The following is a 12,586-nucleotide window of genomic DNA, read 5'->3' on the forward strand; positions in this document are numbered from 1 at the left end:
CAGGAAGCCTTCTCCTCTGTCTAAAGGGCAACCAGGCTAGGGGCTGAGCCAGATCCTTCTGTTCATAGAATCATAGAATCAGACAGGCTGGAAGAGAGCTCCAAGCTCAGCCAGCCCAACCTAGCACCCAGCCCTGGCCAATCAACCAGACCATGGCACTAAGTGCCCCAGCCAGTCCTCTCTTGAACACCTCCAGGCATGGCCACTCCACCACCTCCCTGGGCAGCCCATTCCAGTGCCAATCACTCTCTCTGCCAACAACTTCCTCCTCACATCCAGCCCAGACCTGCCCTGCCACAGCTTCAGCCTGGGTCCCCTTCTGTTGCTGCTGGCTGCCTGGCAGCAGAGCCCAACCCCAGCTGGCTACAGCCTCCCTGCAGGCAGCTGCAGGCAGCAATGAGCTCTGCCCTGAGCCTCCTCTTCTCCAGGCAGCTTCTGTCTGCTGTTCTGCAGCTGTAGGATCCTGCAGGCAGAGGATAATGTTGGAGGCTTCAGTCAGGGTCCTTGCTCGAAGCACAGCCACCTTCAAAGGGAGGTCTGGACCTCATCCAGTCAGCTTTGGTGTGTTGTCAAGGGCAGGGATTCCTCTGCCTCTCTGGGCTCCTGGCCAGGGTCACTGGGATTTCCCTGGTGCTGAGAGCTCAGTAGCTGTGAGACCTTGTCCAGGGTCTCTGCCCTTTTCTGTGCTCTGCTGGGTTCAGCTGGCAGTGTGGGTTTGCCACTAGCTTAGCACCTCCCATGTGCTCCTGATAGTATTCCTGCCTCTCCCTTGGACTTTTCCAAGTGCAGAAAGGAGAATGCTGATTCCCATCCCATTGTGTGCCCAGGGTGGCTGCTGGGTTAGTGACACAATGACACAGCCTAGACCTCATTGCTGCCTGCAGCTGCCTGCAGGGAGGCTGTAGCCAGCTGGGGTTGGACTCTGATGCCAGGCAAGCAGCAGCAGCAGAAGGGGACCCAGGCTGAAGCTGTGGCAGGGCAGGTCTGGGCTGGCTGTTGTTAGGAAGTTCCTGGCAGAGAGAGTGATTGGCATTGGAATGAGCTGCCCAGGGAGGTGGTGGAGTGGCTGTGGCTGGAGGTGTTGCAGCCAAGCCTGGCTGGGGCACTTAGTGCCATGGTCTGGTTGGTTGGGCAGGGCTGGGTGCTAGGTTGGGCTGGCTGAGCTTGGAGCCCTCTTCCAACCAGACTGACTCTATGATTGCCTCTCCTCACCCAGCTGGTGAAAGGAAGACACAACCACGAGAGTCACCCAGGGACTTGTGTGTAGAGCCTGGCACAGGACCCCAAAGAGAGGCAGACTTGGAAAGTGGTGCCCTTGGGTGGGTAGTGGAGCTGCTTTGGTGATGTGTTTGCCTGGTCTGGCTTTGGTGAGCAGAAGAAGGATCCTCTTCTGCAGCAGGTTTTGAGGTGGGGTCTCTGTGGCCGAGGTTGGGGTCTGGCTCCTGTGGATCAGCTTTCTGTAATGGGGGAGTTCTGGAGCAGTGAGCAAGACCTCTGCACCTTTGTGGCTTCAGCTCCAGCAGCCTAAGGAAGTGAATGGAAGCAGTCTAGAGAGGGGTTTGAATATCCTTGGGAGGTGGAAATGGAACAGAGGAGGAAGATGCTGGACCAGTGCTGCAGCTGGGGAGAGCTCCTGTGTAGACCCTCAGCACAACAGCTGCAAAGTGAAGCTTTCTGATCTAAACCTGTGCAAGGCAAAAGGAGGAAGCTTGTCCCAGAGTGCTCCTTGCCAAAGTGTGAGGCTGTTGGAGGTGAACAGAGGAGCAGTGAAATGATGCTGACTGATACAGGAGTCAGAGTGAAAGGAGGCTTTGCAGATGACAGGCAAGGAGCATTTGGGTTGGATTTTCCCCCCCCTTCTAGAAGCAGCAGGGAAGAAAATCTCAGCAGTGCTTTCTTGAAAGCCTGGTGGGTGGACTGGTGCTATGAGCTGATGGGAGATGGGGGCTGGTTCCTTCATAATGAATGAAAGGTGACAGATGGGGGAAGGCAAGGAGAGGCCCTCAGAGCTGGCATAATTAACTGACTCCTGAGAAGATGAGGATGAGCTTTATTTCCCCCAAAACAAAGAGAAAAGAGTGGCTGGGGAGGGGCCTGGAGCACAGCCCTGAGAGGAGAGTGATGGCAGTGTGGTGTGCTGTGCTGGCTGGGAGAACAGCACAAGCAACCCAGATACACCCCTGGCATCCTGGGCTGGCTCAGGAGCAGTGTGGGCAGCAGGACAAGGGAGGTTCTTGTGCCCCTGTGCTCAGCACTGCTCAGGCCACCCCTGCAGTGCTGTCTCCAGCTCTGGGCTCCTGCATTGCAGAGAGCTGCTGAGGTGCTGGAAGGTGTTTGGAGAAGGGCAGCAAGGCTGGGGAGGGGCCTGGAGCACAGCCCTGTGAGGAGAGGCTGAGGGAGCTGGGGGGGTGCAGCCTGCAGCAGAGGAGGCTCAGGGCAGAGCTCATTGCTGCCTGCAGCTGCCTGCAGGGAGGCTGTAGCCAGCTGGGGTTGGGCTCTGCTGCCAGGCAGCCAGCAGCAGAAGAAGGGGACCCAGGCTGAAGCTGTGGCAGGGCAGGTCTGGGCTGGCTGTGAGGAGGAAGTTGCTGGCAGAGAGAGTGATTGGCATTGGAATGGGCTGCCCAGGGAGGTGGTGGAGTGGCTGTGGCTGGAGGTGCTGGAGCCAAGCCTGGCTGGGGCACTCCTGGTGGATTCTGTGGCTCTATTTGAGAGCAGTGGGACCGTGGCAGCTGTGGAGGTGAGGCTGGTTGCTTCCTGAGACACCTGAAGCAAAGACCCTGTGGCAGCTTCAAGAGCAGACAGAGAGGTGGCCTCCAGCTCTGGGAAAGGCTCAGCTGCATGGGACTGGGCTACCTCCTGCTGCTGTCCCTGAGCTGCTATGCTGAAAGAGGAGGTGCAGAGCCCATCCCCTGCAGCCCAATCATGGCTTCACACCTCCACTTTTCCCCTTGAAGCCTTTTCTCTTGGACACTAAGGAGGCTGAGCCTGCATGGCTGTGGCTGGTAACTGCTTTTCTTTGGCCATCTGCTGTGCTCATTTCAGAGTCTGTTTCAGCTCTGCTGTCCCCTGTGAGAGGAAGGGACCAGAAGTGCAGGCAGTATCCAAGCTGTGGATGAGTCACAGATTTTTCTCTTTTCCCTGTTCTTTCCCCCTCCCCCCCCCCCTCCAAATGATTCATACCACTTGATCTGCTCCTTGATGGTTTCTGAGCAGTGAGCTGACATTTGCAGGGGGCTGACAGCTTTATGTGGAGCTGCCAAGAGGAGAGAAGGTGATCATAGAATCATAGAATCAGGCAGGGCTGGAAGGGAGCACAAGGAGCAGGCAGTGCCAACCTCCCTGCCATGCCCAGGGACACCCTACCCTAGAGCAGCCTGACCACAGCCTCAGCCAGCCTGGCCTCAAACACCTCCAGCCATGGGGCCTCAACCCCCTCCCTGGGCAACCCATTCCAGCCTCTCACCATTCTCCTGCTCAGCAACTTCCTCCTCCCCTCCAGCCTCACTCTCCCCACCTCCACCTTTGCTCCATTCCCCCCACTCCTGACACTCCCTCACAGCCTCCAAAGTCCCTCCCCAGCTTTTTTGGAGCCTTCTTCAGATGCTGGAAGGCCACAAGAAGGTCCCCTGGGAGCCTCCTCTGCTGCAGCCTGCACAGCCCCAACTCTTTCAGGCTGTGCTCACAGCAGAGCTGCTGCAGCCTCTCAGCATCCTCCTGGCCTTGCTCTGGACACTCTCCAGCATCCTCCTGGCCTGTGATGTCTGCGGGGAGAGGAAAATCTTGAGTCATATTGCAGGTGAGAGGTTACTGCAGTGCACAGAATCACAGAACCTTAGGGGCTGGAAGGCACCTCCAGAGATGGAGTCCAACTCCCCCCTGCTAAAGCAGGCTCCCCCAGGGTAGTCCCCACGAGAATGCATCCAGCTGGGGCTGGAAAGCCTCCAGAGCAGGAGACTCCACAGCCCCTCTGGGCAGCCTGCTCCAGGCCTCCAGCACCCTCACACCAAAGAAGTTTCTCCTCAGGTTGAGCTGAAACCTTCTCTGCTCCAGTTTGCATCCATTGCTCCTTGGCTCATTGCTGTGCACCACCCATAAGAGCTTGGCCCCCTCCACTTGACCCCCACCCCTCAGCTACTGATAGACACTGAGCAGATCCCTCTCAGCCTGCTCCTCTCCACACTAACCAGCCCCAGGGCTCTCAGGCTCTCTCCATAGCAGAGATGTTCAAATCCCTTCATCACCCTTGCAGCTCTGTGTTGGACTCTCCAGCAGGTCCCTGTCTCTCTAGAACTGAGGAGCCCAAACCTGGACACAGTTCCCAGCCTGGAGGCCACCTGGAAGAGAAGCCATCACGAAACTGATGGTCAGGAAGATGCTGCAACTGTCAATAGATGACTAAGAGCAAGCATGGCACAAGTCCTTGGTGAGCAAGAGTACAGGGGAGAGGAAACTCGAGCCAGGAAAAGGAGCTGGATAGGCTCTGCTTGAGCAGAGGAGATAAAGGGAAGCTGTGAGCCAGAGTGCTTGTTAGGAAGACAGGACAACTGCAGGCTTGGGGACAGAGCAACATCTGTGAGGAGGTCACCTCCAGGGATTGCAATCTAATGCCCTGCACACGAGGAGCAGCAGCATCCCTGGCTGCCAAAGAAAGCTCCTGGAGCAAATCCTGCTCATCCAGGCCTGTGAGTCCTAGAGGGAGGGAATCACAGAACCAAGCAGGCAGGTGGGAAGAGAGCTCCAAGCTCAGCCAGCCCAGCCTAGCACCCAGCCCTGCCCAACCAACCAGACCATGGCACTAAGTGCCCCAGCCAGGCTTGGCTGCAACACCTCCAGCCACAGCCACTCCACCACCTCCCTGGGCAGCCCATTCCAATGCCAATCACTCTCTCTGCCAGGAACTTCCTCCTCACAGCCAGCCCAGACCTGCCCTGGCACAGCTTCAGCCTGGGTCCCCTTCTTCTGCTGCTGCCTGCCTGGCAGCAGAGCCCAACCTCAGCTGGCTACAGCCTCACTGCAGGCAGCTGCAGGCAGCAATGAGCTCTGCCCTGAGCCTCCTCTGCTGCAGGCTGCACCCCCCCAGCTCCCTCAGCCTCTCCTCACAGGGCTGTGCTCCAGGCCCCTCCCCAGCCTTGCTGCCCTTCTCCAGACACCTTCCAGCACCTGTCCAGGGAGGTGGTGGAGTGGCTGTGGCTGGAGGTGTTGCAGCCAAGCCTGGCTGGGGCACTTAGTGCCATGGTCTGGTTGGTTGGGCAGGGCTGGATGCTAGGTTGGGCTGGCTGAGCTTGGAGCTCTCTTCCAGCCTGCTTGATTCTATGACTGGCCAGGGCTGGGTGCTAGGTTGAGCTGGATGAGCTTGGAGGTCTCTTTCAACCTGCTTGATTCTATGATGTGATGTCCTAACGTCCATTTGGACCTTCCTCTTTCCCCTGGGCCTGACAACATGATGGTTCTCTGCCCCCCACTATCACTGCTCCCTGCATGAGCAGTGAGCAGAGCCACCTGAACATCTCCAGCTTCCTCCTGCAGGAGAAGAGCTGTGGTACTTGTCCTCATGGTTGTCAGCCCAGCAAAACTGTTTGGCAGCCAGGAAGCAGCAATTGCACAGAACTGAAGTCATCAAACCTAATTCCCAGTGAGAGGAGGAAAGTCTCCATCACCCTTCTAGTCCTGTCTGGAATGGAGAGCAGCTGCTGGGCTGGGAGAATCAAATAGGGTACAGAAGGGGAGTTACCTGGTGAGGTCACACAGGGTGTATGATAAGTCCAGGCTCACCTGGAAGCTTATCTGCCCTAGCTCCAGGGGTCACTTACTCAAGCTAAGGCATCAGAGGTGATCTGGGAGCCCTGCCTGCTGCTTGGCAGGGTTTCAGGCTGCATCCTCCTCCAAGGTCTTGCAATGACAGGACAAGGGATAATGGGTTTGAAGTGGCAGAGGGGAGATGCAAACTGGATGTAAGGAAAGGGCTCTTGACAGTGAGGGTGGTGAGAGACTGGCACAGGTTGGGGGTGCTGAGACACTGGCACAGGTTGCCCAGGGAGGTTGTGGGGCACAGAAGCACCCAATGTGATCAAAGATCACATTGGGTGCTTCTGTGCCCCACAACCTCCCTGGAGGTGTTCAGGACCAGGTTGGATGAGGCCTTGAGCAACCTGTTCTAGTGGGAGGTGTCCCTGCCTGGAACTGGATGATCCTTGAGGACCCTTCCAACCTAAACCATTCTATGGTTGGTGCTTTGCCTGAGCCTCTGGCCCTGGTCAATCTCAACCCCTTCTGGTCCCCAGGCTGGTGACACATGGCTCTGGTGGGTGCACCACTGGATGGGCACAGAACTGGCTGGAAGGCTGCACCCAGAGAGTGGCTGTCAATGGCTCCATGGCCAAGTGCAGGCCAGGGACAAGCAGAGCCCCTCAGGGATCAGGCCTGGCACCAGGCTTGGTCAGCATCTCTGTGGATGCCATGGGCAGAGGCACTGAGTGCAGCCTCAGCAAGTTTGCTGCCCACACCAAGCTGTGTGGTGCAGCAGCCAGGCTGGAGGGCAGGATCCATGCAGAGGGAGCTGGGCAGGCTGCAGAGGTGGGCACAAGCCAAGCTCAGGAGGTGCAACAAGAGCAAGGGCAAGGTCCTGCAGCTGGGGCGAGGCAATGGCAAGCAGCAATCCAGGCTGGGCAGTGCCAGGCTGGAGAGCAGCCCTGAGGAGAGGCACTTGGGGGTGCTGCTGGAGGAGAAGCTGCACAGGAGCCAGCAGTGAGCACTTGCAGCCCAGAAAGCCAAGCAGAGGCTGGGCTGCAGCAGCAGCAGTGTGGCCAGCAGGGCCAGGGAGGGGATTCTGCCCCTCTGCTCTGCTCTGCTGAGAGCCCACCTGGAGTCCTGCATCCAGCTCTGGAGCCCCTGGGACAAGAGGGCTGTGGAGATGCTGGAGAGTGTCCAGAGCAGGGCCAGGAGGATGCTCAGAGGCTGCAGCAGCTCTGCTGTGAGCACAGCCTGAAAGAGTTGGGGCTGTGCAGGCTGGAGCAGAGGAGGCTCCCAGGGGACCTTCTTGTGGCCTTGCAGGGTCTGAAGGGGGCTCCAAAAAAGCTGGGGAGGGACTTTGGAGGGTGTGAAGGAGTGTCAGGAGTGGGGGGAATGGAGCAGAGCTGGAGGTGGGGAGAGTGAGGCTGGAGGGGAGGAGGAAGTTGTTGAGCAGGAGAGTGGTGAGAGGCTGGAATGGGTTGCCCAGGGAGGGGGTTGAGGCCCCATGGCTGGAGGTGTTTGAGGCCAGGCTGGCTGAGGCTGTGGTCAGGCTGCTCTAGGGTAGGGTGTCCCTGGGCATGGCAGGGGGGTTGGCACTGCCTGCTCCTTGTGCTCCCTTCCAGCCCTGCCTGCTTCTGTGATTCTCTGACTCCTGACCCCTCCGGACAGGACATCCTGATGCTCAGCTCTTGGCACGTTGTGCTTTAATGGAGCTGTGTTATCATGCAAGGCTGGAAAAGCCCTCCCAGGTCACTGAGATGGCTGTGCCTGCTTTACCAAGCCGTGTCCCCAAGCACCAACCTCCCCAGCCCCTCTCTTCTGGGCAGGGATCCAAGTTGCCAGATCCGAGTCTCCGCTAACGCTGTCAGTTGCACGCTGCTGTGCAAGGCCTTTCTCTCTCATCCTTCTGCTCTCACTGTTCCCTCATGCATGGAGGGTGGTGGACATAAATAGCTCCCCAAATTGCTTAAGGGGGTCTCTCTCTTACTCCTGTATTCTGCAGGCAGGTTCCTCCCCTGTAGAATCCTGTACCTGCAGGGTTCAGTGCCGGGCGTCAGTCGTGCGAGCGGACTGTGAATGAGCTTCCTTCATAAGCCAGTTCTGCTTAGCTGAAGGCCATGGTGGGCAAACTGCTGTGTTCCCATTACATCCCTTTTGTGTCAATCCAGAGAGCCTGGCTGTGGGTGAGAGGTGCTGAGATCCCAACTGGCCACTAATTAATTGCCTTTCGTGGCAAGGCAGAGCCCTTCGGGCACTGCCTCTCGGTGCTTCATTAGGGCGAGAGCCAAGGGGAGGCTCCCTTTCAGCAGCCATCACTGAGCCTTCCCTCTGCCTTTACTCCTTGCAGGCAAGTCATGGCACTGTGAAGGGAAGCCAGGATTGAACATATGGCTTGTTGTGGAGCTCTGACCTTCCCAGAGCAGGGCAAAGCCAAGCAGCTGGCAGCTCCTTCCCGTGCCACGCCGAAGCCTGGCTGGTGCCAGGGGGTGCCTCTGTGGTGCTTCTGAGCTGAAGTGGCAGCAGTTGCTGCTCTCTTATGCTGGGCACTGGGTGCAGTTTGGGGGGGTCCTCACTATGAGAAGGACACTGAGGGGCTGGAGCAGGGCCAGAGAAGGGTAAGGAAGCTGGGGAAGAGTTTGGATAACAGGGATGTGGAGGAGCAGCTGAGGGAGCTGGAGAGGTTTGCTGTGGAGAAGAGGAGGCTGAGGGCAGAGCTCATTGCACTCTACAGCTCCTTGAAAGGAGGTTGGAGCCAGGATTGGTCTCATCTCCCTGGTACCAAGTGATAGGACAAGTGGAAATGGCCTCAAGTTGTATCAGGGCAGGTTTTAGGTTGGGCATCAGAAGAAACTTCTTCCCTGAAAGGGTTCTCAAACACTGGCACAGGCTGCCTGGGGAGGTGGCTGAATCCCCACCCCTGGAGGTGTTTCAGGGCTGCAGAGATGTGGTGCTGAGGGCCATGGTTTAGCAGCAGCCTTGCTAGAGTTAGCTGATGGTTGGACTTGATCTTAAAAGTCTTTTCCAACCAACCTGATTCTATCATTCCATGGTTTTCCTTACACAGCTGACTAAGAAAGGCAGCAACCCTGTGCTGGGCTGCAGTAACTCAGCAGTGTGGGCACAGGGCAAGGGAGAGGATTCTGCCCCTTGGCTCTGCTCTCCTCAGACCCCACCTGCAGCCCTGGAGGCAGCTCTGGAGCCCCCAGCACAAGCAGGACATGGAAGTGTTGGAGCCAGCCCAGAGGAGGCCACCAAGATGCTGAGAGGGCTGCAGCAGCTCTGCTGTGAGCACAGGCTGAGAGAGTTGGGGCTGTGCAGCCTGGAGAGGAGAAGGCTTGGAGGAGACCTTGGAGTGGCCTTGCAGGGTCTGAAGGGGGCTAGAGGAGGGCTGGGGAGGGACTATTGACAAGGTCTGGTAATGACAGGAGGAGGAGGAGGAATGGGTTTGGAGAGGCAGAGGAGAGATTGAAACTGGGTGTTAGGAAGCAGTTCATTACAGTGAGAATGGTGAGAGACTGGCACAGGTTGAGGGTGGTGAGAGACTGGCACAGGTTGAGGGTGGTGAGAGACTGGCACAGGTTGAGGGTGGTGAGACTGGCACAGGTTGCCCAGGGAGGTTGTGGAGCACAGAATCACCCAATGTGATTGAAATCAAGCAGGGAATGTGAGGTTGGTCTCTTCTCATGAGGGACCAGAGGAAATGGCCTCAAGTTGTGCCAGGAGAGGTTGAGGGTGGAGATGAGGAGCAATTGTTTTCCCTGAAAGAGCTGTCAAGCACTGGAACAGGCTGCTCAGGGCAGGGGTGGAGTCCCCATGCCCAGCTGGGTTTGGCAGCTGTGTAGCTGCGGTGCTGTGGTTTTGTGGTGACCTGGCAGTGCTGGGTTAATGCTTGGACTTGATGGTTTTGAAGGTCTCTGCCAACAGAAATGATTCTATGGTTCCATGTTGGGTGGGTGTCAGGAGGATGCTTTCAGTGGCACCCAGTGACAGGATCAGGGGTCATGGGCACAGACTTCAGCTCCATCTAAACGTGAGGGGGAGCTTCTTTAAGAGAGCCCTGGAGCAGGCTGCCCAGAGAGGCTGAGGGGAGAGGTCTCCATCTCTGGAGACATTCAAAACCCTCCTGGATGTGTTTCTGTGTGACCTTTTGCAGGTGAACCTGCCTTGGCAGTGCCATGGGACTGGATGATCTCCAGAGGTCCCTTCCAATCCCTACCACACTGTGAAGGGTGTTGGAAGTTGTTGTCCAAAGAGCTGGATCTGACTGGTGCTAGAAAAGAGGGAGGTGATGAGGGCAGAAGACAGGTTAGGTGCTCAGAGTCATCTCCCCCTCTACTCTGCTCTGCTGAGAGCCCACCTGGAGCACTGCATCCAGCTCTGGAGCCCCTGGGCCAAGAGGGCTGTGGAGATGCTGGAGAGTGTCCAGAGCAGGGCCAGGAGGATGCTGAGAGGCTGCAGCAGCTCTGCTGTGAGCACAGCCTGAAAGAGTTGGGGCTGTGCAGGCTGGAGCAGAGGAGGCTCCCAGGTGACCTTCTTGTGGTCTTCCAGGGTCTGAAGGGGGCTCCAAAAAAGCTGGGGAGGGACTTTTGAGGCTGTGAGGGAGTGTCAGGAGTGGGGGGGATGGAGCAAAGGTGGAGGTGGGGAGAGTGAGGCTGGAGGGGAGGAGGAAGTTGTTGAGCAGGAGAGTGGTGAGAGGCTGGAATGGGTTGCCCAGGGAGGGGGTTGAGGCCCCATGGCTGGAGGTGTTTGAGGCCAGGCTGGCTGAGGCTGTGGTCAGGCTGCTCTAGGGTAGGGTGTCCCTGGGCATGGCAGGGGGTTGGCACTGCCTGCTCCTTGTGCTCCCTTCCAGCCCTGCCTGGTGCTGTGATTCTACGACCTCAGCCCTTCGTTAGTCCAGCAGCTTTGCCCACTGCCTCTTTCTCCCCCAGAAACACCATCCTGGCACTTGCAGGGCTGCTGCCCTGCCAAGGCTGAGGCTCCTGTTGCAGTCCTTCGGCTGCTGCCTGCGCCCCGCTGCCCTCCTGCAGGGCTCTCTGCGCCCGCGGCTCCGTGGCTGCGCAGCCCAGCACCTGCTCCTGCTCCTGGGCAGCAGCTGCCGAGCCCATTTGCTCAGCAGGTGCGCTCCTGCATTCCCTGCAAGAGGCAGGGAGCGGAGGGCAAGCTGGGAGGGGAGCAGGAGCCGGAGAGGGAGGAGGAAGGCAGCAGCCGCCCGCAGCGTGGGGAGCAGTGAGCGTCCCTGGCTGCTGCGAGCGCTCAGCGCAGCCTGCGGAGCGTCTGCTCCGCTCCTCACACAGCCCTCCCTTCTGTCAGCTTGTTTCCTAATTGCTGCTCTTGTAAGCCGCCTGATTTATGGCTCTGCTCCTCAGCCCCGGCCCTGGGCTGCAGCAGGCTCCTCCTTGCAGGCTGGAAGGCGGCGGCGGCGCCGCAGCCTGCCCTGGGTGCAGCGGGGAGCGGAGCGCTCGGGGGTGGCTGCGGGGGCCGCGCCGGAGCTCGCTGCTGCTGCTGCCCTGGGACTGCTCCTTCGCGCAGGGCATTCAGCAGCTGCCTGCTGCCTGGGGAGGGTCCCTGCGGTGGTTTGGCTGTTCCCCGCCCCCCCACACTTCAGAATATGCCCCAGCTAACTCGGACGGACTCTGGGATGTGAGAAACGTGTTTGATCCGATCAGTTCGTGGCAAGAGGCCACAGACAGGGAGGAAGGGGGGGTTTGAATGGAGCTGCACTCCTCCCTGCACAACCATCACAGAAGCATGCACTCATTCTGCCCCTGTACTCTGCACTGGTTAGACCTCACCTTGAGTGCTGTGTTCAGTTCTGGGCCCCCCAGTTTAGGAGGGACATTGAGATGCTTGAGCGTGTCCAGAGAAGGGCAACGAGGCTGGGGAGAGGCCTTGAGCACAGCCCTACGAGGAGAGGCTGAGGGAGCTGGGATTGGTTAGCCTGGAGAAGAGGAGGCTCAGGGCAGACCTTATTGCTGTCTGCAACTACCTGAGGGGAGGTTGTGGCCAGGAGGAGGTTGCTCTCTTCTCTCAGGTGGCCAGCACCAGAACGAGAGGACACAGCCTCAGGCTGTGCCAGGGGAGATTTAGGCTGGAGGTGAGGAGAAAGTTCTTCCCTGAGAGAGTCATTGGACACTGGAATGGGCTGCCCGGGGAGGTGGTGGAGTCGCCGTCCCTGGAGCTGTTCAAGGCAGGACTGGACGTGGCACTTGGTGCCATGGTCTGGCCTTGAGCTCTGTGCTAAAGGGTTGGACTTGATGCTCTGTGAGGTCTCTTCCAACCTTGGTGATACTGTGAGACTGTGAGACTGTGATAACTCCCCTCCCAGAAACCTGAGTCCCCCGGAGGGGCTCTCAGCCACCCCTGCACCTCCCCCTGCCCCTCTCAACCTTACCCCAATCCTGAGAAAAGAATAGAGGTGTAGCCAAGAGGTTAAGCAGCAAGGTTAGTGGCAGTGAGGTTAAGGAGATGTAGCTTCATCTAAAGCCAGAAGCAGAGTGAGAAAATGGCCAAAGGTATCTAATGTTTACCCTTCTTGCTCCCATACATCTCAGCGAGCCTGTGAGAGAAGGAGACACAACCTTTGTTCTCCTTTTTCAGCCAATGATCCAGTTCTTTTCACCAAAACATCCTAGCCTGCTTCAAACTAGCACAGTCCCGCAGGAGAAGCTGCCAAGGAAGGGTTTCAGTGGTGGTTTGCATGGCTGCAGAGCTCAGTCTGCCTCCCTGCAGCTTGCTCTGGAGCTGACCTTGGGCCGTGCACCTTGGGCTGGGACAAGCTTCCTTCAGCGTGGCTGAGGGGTGGAGGTGAGCCAGAGAACCAACAGCCCTGCTGAGCCACGCAGGCACACTCTGCTCT

This window comes from Pogoniulus pusillus, chromosome 17, assembly GCF_015220805.1.
Source record: "Pogoniulus pusillus isolate bPogPus1 chromosome 17, bPogPus1.pri, whole genome shotgun sequence".
NCBI lineage: Eukaryota > Metazoa > Chordata > Aves > Piciformes > Lybiidae > Pogoniulus > Pogoniulus pusillus.